Raw genomic sequence first — 10,463 nt, 5'->3', positions numbered from 1 at the left:
CTCCATCTGGGTCTCCCATGTAAGTGGCAGGAGCCCAAGTACTTGAGCCATCATTTGCTTTCCCAGGTGCACTAGCAGGGAGATGGATCAGAAGCAGAATAGCCAGAACTTGAACCAGCATTCCAATTTGGGATACTGGTGTTGGAAGCCATGACTTAACCCACTACACCACAATACCGGCTCCTTCATTCAAATTCCTGACATAGAAAAACTCCATGTAGCTTATAGAAAGCCAATGAATTTATTTGCTTTTAAAAGTTTTGGTGTCTTTTAAAAATAGATTTATTTGAAAGGCAATGCTACAGATAGAGGGAGGGAGATTGGGAGAGGGAGAATGATATTTAATTTCCACTGGTTCGCACTCCAAATAGCCACAAAAACCAGGGATGAACCAGGTACAAGCCTGGAGTCATAAATTTCATTCTAGCCTCCCACATGGGTGTCAGGGGCCTAAGCACTTGGACCATCTTCTGCTGTCTTCCCAAGTGCATCAGCAAAAGCTGATCAGAAACAGAGTATCCAGGACTCAAACTGACACTGCAATATGGGATGCCAGCATCACAAAGAATGGTTTAACCCACTGTGTCTCAATGTCAGCTCCTGAATTTGTTTGCTTTGAGTCTTGTGTTCACCTGGTCTGATTACCTCTGGTAGAGGTGGTGCTAGTGGTAAAAAGTCCACTCTGCCTGTCAAAAAAAAAAAAAAAAAAAAAAGAACAATGTTACATGGTTTGTGGGAGTTTAAAGGGGAAGATTCTTCTCAAAAGGAGGCTATGACCAGAAAGTGACTGTGATTAATATCTCTAATTAAAGGAAAAGCCTAAAAAGTAGCAAAATACATTGTATATTTTATTTGTGAATTGGTTTACCAGCTTGAAATAAAATGCTAATTGATATTTTCAAATGTGTATTTTCAAATATTCAGAGCTAACATTAGTGAGTCTTGACCATATGTTACATACTGTATTGATGTTTTATATTATTCGATGTTCACTCTTACATTATGGATGTGGGATTATTATCATTCCATTTTGTAAGTGAGATCTGAGCTTTAGCGAGATAACTTGTCCTTTGTCATTTCAGTAAGATAAAGGTAGAGCCAGTGATATAATCTAGGTTAAGCAGAATATGAACCCCATGAACTTTATCCATTCTCAATGACTGCCTCTACCAATTATAGAATGACTAGGAAAGTAAGACTGTACGACTTGGTGCCTAAATGATAAGACTTACTACATGCCTAGTTGGGTAAGTGATGGCCAATTAACTTATGATTCTGAAGGTCATTAAGAGTTAGTGTTGCTGGGTAAGATAGGGTTATTTTTCTCCTTGTTTCCTTCCTTAGAAACCTACTCAGTCACACTTGGGAGATTAATGTCAGCAGATTCCACTTTTCAATAGGCAAGTAGATTTGCACTGAATCTCTGTTGGTAGCCTTGTCTCACCTCCATACTCCATGTCTGCTCATCTCATGTTCAAAGCATCTCAAGGTTCAGTGTTTTTAAATAGTAAACAACTTATCTTTTTTGGGAAGGAAGGTAGATACTTAGCTGCTGAGGGTAGTGGTTTGTAGTGTGTGGGTCAAATTGCTCAGTGGAAAGACTGACTCCTCACTGTTTTCTGTTTGGTACATCATCCCTGCTTTCTGTGGCACCTGGTACCTCTAAGACCCGAACATATCCTTTGTTCTGCATGGAAAATTATTTTTTCTCTAACGAATACCTCCTCTTTCTTTGGATTCCTAGATTATAACAACCTCTACTTTGCTAAGATAGTTACCTCTTCTCTACTTTCAGTCTTCCAGAATTTCATTGAGATTTCTATGTTCTCTGTCCTTGCGAGTAAAATTTGAATACTACAATTATAGTTTGGGAGGAGAGAAGACCAGGATGTGATCCATCACCGTTTAGGAAATCATCCTTCCCATATGAGCTTTTAAATGAGAACTTCTTCACTTGGGTTGTTGTTGGCTTTGTCTGAAAATTTTATCGGTAATATTATTTAGTAGTATGGCTTTCCTGGGATTGGCGCTGCAGAGTAGTGGGTGAAGCTCCTGCCTCATGCCGGCATCCCATATGGATGTAAGTTTGAGTCCCTTCTGCTCCACTTCTGATCCAGCTCTCTGCTGTGGCCTGGGAAAGCAGTGGAAGATGGCACAAGTCGTTGGGTCTCTGCATCCACATGGAAGTTCCTGGCTCCTGGCTTTGGATCGGCCTAGCTCTGGCCATTTGGGGAGTGAACCAGTGTACAGAAGAACTAACACCCTCTCCCCTCTCCCCTCTCCCCTCTGCTTCTCTGTAACACAACCTTTCAAATAAATCTATAAATCTTTAAAAAATTATAGCTTTCCATATGAAGCTTCCAAACAAATAGACCAAACAATTAGTAAGTTCTCCTAAATGCAGTGAGGTGGTTTTTCCCCATAGCTCAACTTTTAACTAAACAGTATCTCATTTCATCTCGTTTTCTTCCTGGACCAAGGAAGATTCCTTGACCTGCAACTTGGGAGAAGGACATTCCTGGGGTAAGAAATTGATATTGGAACAATAGCTATTCTGATGTGGTGCTAATTCTTACTAGCAATAGCTTCCTTTGTTCATGATTTGACATTCACCTCTTTACTTTGGCTTCATGTGTTTTGGATAACACTTTTAAAGGTTAATTAGCATTGGTTTCCCAGAAAGCTGTGATAATGTTACTGTAACAATAATCTACTCATTTTATAAGCATTGTAAATGTTCAGTTCTGCATGCAAAGAAAGCTTCTGCAAAGACTGCCATGTTGATGAGAGTTGGTACAGGTGTACAAGTCTACAGGAGTCTTTTTGGTGAAGAATCAGTCTATTGCTATTATTGCTTAAGAAAAAGACACACTTGAGAGAGGCCTCATGTTTGTAGTCCCAGTGCCAGATATGAGAAAACTTATTGAATGTTCGTAGAAGTTGTAGGGATTTAAAAATGTTATTGCGGCTATTGATTTCTAGAAAACACTCAGAATCTGATTTCAAAATATATTTATGAACTGAGGACTACCCTACCTCTCCATAAATTATTAGATGGAATTTTTGTTGAATTCCCTGATAATTTTAAGGGGTGAAAGTATATAATATTAAATTAATGCTTGGATAAGGACTGAAATACTGGCTTGTATGGCCTGACAAATTTCTTTATAGAAGCTGAATATTATTTTCTAGATCAAAATAATCTGATTGACTTTTAGTAAATTAACTCCTTTTATTCAACAAATATGTCTTAAAGTTCTATCCTGTCCCAAACAACACTTTTATAGATCATTATGAACTCAAAGATCTTAATAGATTAATGTGGGTGCTTACATAATACAAAACAATACAGTATAATATAGGTGCCATATGAGCAATATAAATTATATGTTAGGGAAGAAAGCCTAAAGCCTGAGAGATGATCTGGTAAGAACTATTATTTGAGTTGGACCTCACAGTTTAATTAGCAAAGGGATAAGATCCTTGCCAGAAAGAATATCATAATCAATGGCATAGAGATAAGAAGGCACAAAGTATCAGGGTAAACAGTGAATATGCAATTTTGGTTGGGGTTTGTGATACACATGATAGATTTGACTGGAAAAGTATGTCAAGAATACCCTATGTGGAACTTAAATGTTAAGTAAAAAAGTTTAGGTTTTAATGTGAAGTTGTAGCAAAATATAGAACTTATATTCAGCTATTAGATTAAACAAGTGCACAGTTGCAAGATGGTATAGGGAGGAGATTCTAAAGACTGGCAGGTTAGGAGTGTAAAGCAGTCATCTTACCATGAGGAGACTAGGGCCTGGATCAGAGATGACATTGAAAATGCAAATGGAGAAATTTCAACAACTCCTATTACAAATAGCCAACCTTCAGTTGAAGCAACTGATGGGATATCAGAATAGAGAATTAGTGGAAAATGCATAATCATTGAGTTTTTAAGACTGGGTAATACATGGTATTCTTAAAAGGCATAAGAAAGTTTATAGGGGAAATAGTGAGTTTAATTCATTTACAGTTTTGTAGAATCTGGGTGAATAAGTCCAGTAGACAGGAAGATGTATAAGTCTAGAATTTGGCGGGAAATGTAGGACTTAAAAGTAAAGGTTCTATTTGCATAAATGTAGGACTTAAAGGGAATGGGTAGCATCTTCAAGGTAGAGAAGTATACAGGAAGAGATGGGCCAAACCTTGGGAACAAGGTAACAGACAAGGAGGCAGAAGAAACATCAATAGTTAAGGGACATCAATCGATGTAAGAACAGAACCAAGAGAATGAAGCATCTTAGAAGACAGGGAAGCAGAGTGGTTCATCCAGAGTGCCCAATGTAGAAGAGGAGCAAGTAAGAGAATGAGAGTTCTCTGTGCTAATGTGGTCTCTCAAGATGGTGCCACAGAAAGACACAAACTCCAAGAAATCAACCTGGAAGTTTAATTTAGACTTGACTTTATGCAAGATGGAATTTTTGATTCAGGAAATTTTGAACAATTTCTCTTGGAGAAGGTTAAAGTCAATGGGAAAACTGGAAATCTCAGACATGTTGTACACATTAAACATCTCAATAATAAAATCACACTCTTGGATCACCATCATAGTGGAGGCCCATTTGATATTTTATTGCCTTTTAATGTTTCTTTTTTTTTTTTTTTTTTTTTTTTTGACAGGCAGAGTGGACAGTGAGAGAGAGAGACAGAGAGAAAGGTCTTCCTTTGCCGTTGGTTCACCCTCCAATGGCCGCCGCGGCCGGCGCGCTGCGGCCGGCGCACCGCGCTGATCCGATGGCAGGAGCCAGGAGCCAGGTGCTTTTCCTGGTCTCCCATGGGGTGCAGGGCCCAAGCACCTGGGCCATCCTCCACTGCACTCCCTGGCCACAGCAGAGGGCTGGCTTGGAAGAGGGACAACCGGGACAGAATCCGGCGCCCCGACCGGGACTAGAACCCGGTGTGCCAGCGCCGCTAGGCGGAGGATTAGCCTAGTGAGCCGCGGCGCCGGCCGCCTTTTAATGTTTCAACAGCTTGATGGTTTCAATTCCTTCTAGTAATTCTGAATCTTGACTGCATTTGAATAGTTGTTGGGTTTTTTTAGAAATTCAAATGTCTCGATGACTCTGACCCTGACTCATAGGTGTTGTGGTTTGGTAGACTAGAAATCAGATGAGGAACTCGGTTATGTGTGTTCTACAAGTTCCACAGGGGATTCTGTGGCACATGCTAGAATGAGCATCTCCAAGTTCAAGCCGCATGCTCTGCAACAGCACCCACAGAGGACTCTTGTAAACTGGTGGAAACATTGCATTCTTTGAAGGCTAATTATGCTGAGCGCTCTCTTAAATCTCCAAAGTTTTGCTTCCTAAAGTGCTATCTCAAAAGTGTATTTATCAGACATACCTGGTATTTTTCTTGTGAATTCAGCTTTCTATGCATGATTCTGGATGAGAATCCTCATTTATGGGGCTTCAGTTATCTGTGTTTAACACATTCCCAGGTGATACTTATGTACACTAAAGTTTGAGTTTTTGTCAGAGACATTCCAGATCACACACACTTTGAAGTCTCAGTGGAGAATAAGGCACAAACCAGAGTAGAATTTCCTTTGAGACTTAACTGTGCTAACTTCTGTAAGCAAAATTGCTTTCACCTTGTTGAGAATTTAGCCTGTGGTTGTATATCTACTGGGCTGACTTTACTATGCCCTTTATCTCGGACCCAGTCTCCCTTTCCTTCACCCTTCCCTAACTCTGTTGCATACTTTGAAGGTTACAAAGGTCAAGATTAGATCTTAGCTCACTTCAGACACTCATCGGAATAAAAATAAATTTTTGTACTTCTTTCTTAGAACATCTGTCTAATGAGTGCTTGACATCTATCTATCCCTTTAGCAAATTTAACCAATGAAGGAAGTGAGCATGGAAGAGAAAGAATTGTGACAAATATATCATGCTAATATTAGATGTTAATATTAGGGGAAGCTGGGTGTAGGGTTTATGGGATCTTTTTGCACTACTTTACAATTTTTGTTTTGTAAATTTTAGGCTATTTTTGAAATAAAATTAAAGTTTCTTTTTTTTTAAATCAGTCGTGTCTGACAAACAGTTCTCTAACAGGTATTTGAAATGCTTTACCAAGAAGTGAAGAACAATTTTCATGTGGTTTCATGTGGTTGCCTCTGACAAGGAGACTTGGGAACTTTGTTATTTCCAGATTACTCAAGATAAATATGGATCAGAGTCTGAGGATTAGGACAAACTACACTTAGGGGCTTTCTTTGCTCATGAAGTAATAGGAAGAAAGAATATTTAGAAAGGGATTTGTAGTTTATTGGTCAGTGAAAAAAATTGTATTCTTTAAAAAAAGTGAATGAGAAAAGTGTATTGAATTTGGTGATTAGGAAATCATTGGGTACTTTAAAAAGAGAACTTATTCAGGGAATTTGAGTATAGGAGCCGAATTTTAGGGTGACTCATGAGACAGCAATTGCTTAAGGAAGCAGCAGGTATGTATTTCCTCTTTGAAAGATTTTGATTCAAATAAGTTGTAGAATAGTATATTTAGATGGGAGAAGAAATTAAAATGAATTTGTCTTTCAATATTGGAAATATATGTACCTGTTTATGTTTGTAGACAGAAGTCTGGGAGTAAAGCTCCCAATTGGGGAAAACAGGGATAGAGAAGCAAGCTATAGGAAAGAGCAGATAATTGACGAAACAAGGTCATGGAGGACTACGTCATTAGATTTAAGGTATAGATTAACAGATGGAAGGCTTATAAAGAATTTTTCATTGATACCAAACTAGGAGAGAGGGAGAGGATACTCTAATTCTTGCATATTTTTAAAGTTTGGGAAATATTAGCAAACTCAGAGAAGGAAAGTTTCAAGCTACTAGTTCTTCTCAGGTTTTCCTGAAAAAAAAAAAAGTACTTGTAGCTTTAAAAGAGAAGATTTAATAGCTACAGTCTTTCTGAAGCCAGGGAATGTAAGAAGTCAAAGGCTTGGAATTCAGAGATAGATTGATGTACAGGGAATTGATCAATACCTCAACATTTCCTAGCAAATCATGTGGCTGGGCACAGATGATGTGTTTTTCTCTTTGATAGATGTTTTGAAAAGTAGGACGCTAAGGTGTGGCTACTGAAGTAGTCCTTATATTGATTTGAACTGCCTTCATATTGCTTTGGAAGCCACTTCTAAGGGACTAGTTGCACTGGGGACACAAAATCACTTCAGAAAGAAGGAACAAAATCAGTGATGTAGACAAGGACAGAGCTTACTGTAGTGTATTAGAATGGACTTCTTTTTCTCTAGGGCAAGAAGAAAAGATTGGTAAGGTGATCATACAGATGTTGATGTAGAGAGAAATACTAACTCATATCTGACAGCTGTAATTTTCTCTAGCCAGTTTAATTTCTAAGATGTAAATGGAGTAGGTCTAGAAGTAAGAAACTGAGAAAGGTGGGAAACATTGGAACAGTGGTTATGGAAAGTCTGTGGAGAAGATACAATTAACACCATTATTAAATAGTAGAGTTTGCACTCAAAAAGGGTATAAGGAATGCAAATTAGCACACACAAATTATTTTCTCAAAAGATATTCTGTGCCTTTAAGAAGGAATGTGAATAGGGTGAGTTAATGGCTGTCAGCCTATTCTAGCCAGATTCATAGAAAAAGCAGCCTCTGCCCAATCTGCTAACAGTAAAAGTCATTCCTGAAAAAAAAAAATTGTCATGCTAAAGAAGTCAGGGTACAGAAATAGAATCATTTGTAGGCCAAGGTAGACCTTAAGGTAGTTGAATGATTGGAAGACCTTTCTCTTGAGATATAACTTTCCAAAACAGGTAACATATTTCCAGTGTTACTTTTCAACCCTCCAAAGAACTATACCCAGGTCTTGACATGCAGTCATCCCTTGCTTCTTGGGAATGATAGACAGATATAACATAGATGTTTCTCTAATAACCTATCACTCTACTTCAGATTTTTAAAGCTAAACTTGTATCTAATGTTTAATATAGAGATGGAAAAAACATTAATCATAAATGTACAGCTTAATGACATTTTAGAAATTGTGCACATTTGTATAACCATCTCCCAGATAATGAAATAGCTCTCTAGAAGCTCCATTTGGGTCCCCTCCCAATCACTCTTCTACTCTTCCTCAAAGCTAATCACTTCCCTGACAACTATCACTGTTGCTTAGTTTTGCCTCTTTGTTAACTTTCTACAACTATATATTCTTTTGTGTCTGTTTTAATTCAACATTATGTTTATGGGATTAATGCACCCTTATTTTATATATTATATATATATTTTATATGTTTTATATAACTTATATTTTATATAAGTTCATGAATAAGTTCATTCATTTTATTGTTGCACTGAGTACATCAATATTACCTATTCTTTTGATGGACTTCTGAGTTTTTTCTAGCTTTTGTGTATTACGAATAGTGTCCCTATAAATATTCTTGTACATTTTTGAACATGAGTAGATATATATATATATACATTTATATTGGAAATATGTGTATATAATATGTATATATTTTTAGAGACAGATTGAGAGTCTATTTGTACTTCTAAGAAGAATTTTAAAGAGGAATTATTTATTTGAAAGTCAGAGTAATAGAAAGGGAGAGACAGAGATCTTCCATCTGCTGGTTCATTCTCCAAATGACCAAAACGGCTGGGACTGGGCCAGGGTAAAGCCAAGAGCCAGGAACTAATTCCTGCTCTCCGACATGGTGGCAGGGGCCAAGTACTTGGACTTGCTGATTTCCCAGGTGCGTTATAAGGGAACTAGATCAAAAGCAGAGCAGCAAGGATTCAAACTGGCTCTCTGATAAAGAATGCCGGTGTTGCAGGCAGAGGCTTAACACATTGTGCAACAAGCCTTGGATAGAAAGATTGTCTCTTCATTGGTTTACTCCCAAATTCCTACAAAAGCCAGGGCTGGGCCAGGCCAAAGAAAGGAGTCTAGAACAAAATCCATGTATCCGACATGAGTAATGAGAACGAAGTACTTGGATCACTTTCTGCCTTCCAGAATGTGCTTTAGCAAGAAGCTGGAATGGAAAACAGAGCTAGGACTTGAACTTAGGCACGCTGATATGTAATGTGGGTGTCTCAAGTGGTGTCATACTGTTGAATCAAATGTCTACCCCTCTACTGGATCTTTTTTTCATTTCTGTCAGTCCTATCTTTGGTTTGCCTAGTAATTCCATACACAATGAAACTTTTAAAATTATAGAATCTTTGGATAAATTTTCTTTAGAGAGAATTTTCTTTAGCTTCTATCAAGAAGTTAGAATAATATTAGGTCACTTCAATCAAATCAAGATTAAATTCATTTAAGGTTAGAGTTTTTTAATTTTTGTATGGTCTACACTATGTCTGATTTTTTTTCACCAATAGGATATAGCCTTAAGACATCACAAATAAGGCACTGAGTATTTATCATAGCATCATCTCCTTGGCAGGCTCTAGATTCCAATTTTTAAATTATTTTCCCCAAATTTCTCATACCATGAGATTGCTGAAACCTGTCCTTAGCTTTTCTCTGCTCATCTTCCCAGCCCTTCGGACTAGGTCTTCAATGAAACAGCAGCTATTTTAAAGGATATAGCAGCATGGAAGGAGGGGTTCACCCCAATGAGCTTCTCTTTGGGATCTTGGCTCCTCAATTCCTAGCTCTTTGGTAGCTTCCTGATACCTTCAGATTCATTTAAAAAATTGAGGTGAATTTCATATAACATACAATTAAGCATTTTGAAATGAATAATTCAGTGGCATTTAGTATATTCATAATGTGTAACTACTACCTCTGTGTAGTTTTAAGAAACTTAAATCACCTGAAAAGAAAACCCTATGCCAGTTAAATCATTAAAATATTCCTTCAAATCCAACTTGTCTAGTTATTCAAGGATAGAAGATTGCTATGCAACAAAATAATCCATAAAAGGCAGAAGTAGACTTTTCTTTATTAGTGCAAACTCCTTTTAGGATATGCAATTTGCACTTAAAAAATAATTGTTATGACTTGAGCAGCCCTTTTCCTGATTGTCGAGGAACAACTTAATACTTTATTCCTTTTAGGATATTTTTTTGTTCTACTTAATACTATTGCTTGAACTCTAACACACAATTATTCTTGGGTGTTTAAATTTAATGGAAAAGTGATCCCTGTTAAATATAGGAGTGGGAATAAGAGAGGGAGGAGATGTACAGTTTGGCACATGCTCAATTTGACTTGCCCCAAATGGTAGAGTTAGAAACATGCCAGGGGATTCCAATTCAATACCATCAAGGTGGCATGTACCAATGCCATTTCACTAGTAAAGTGATGAGTTTCAGTTCATAATTGATCAAAAAGATAGGATTAAGAGTCAAAGGGATCACATAAACAAGACTAGTGTCTGCTAATACTGATAGAATAAAAAAGGGAGAGAACGATCCAACATG

The 10,463-nt window shown here is 37.5% G+C and overlaps 1 pseudogene; it reads left to right on the top strand.

Annotated features, from left to right (window-relative positions):
- Positions 1–4,391: 4,391 nt before the first annotated feature.
- Positions 4,392–6,246, top strand: LOC127484987 (ribosomal protein eL22-like 1; annotated as a pseudogene).
- Positions 6,247–10,463: the final 4,217 nt, after the last annotated feature.

This window comes from Oryctolagus cuniculus, chromosome X (assembly GCF_964237555.1).
Source record: "Oryctolagus cuniculus chromosome X, mOryCun1.1, whole genome shotgun sequence".
NCBI classification, from domain to species: domain Eukaryota; kingdom Metazoa; phylum Chordata; class Mammalia; order Lagomorpha; family Leporidae; genus Oryctolagus; species Oryctolagus cuniculus.
Note: the sequence above shows the minus strand (reverse complement) of the source record. Positions and strands in the feature narration are given on the sequence as shown.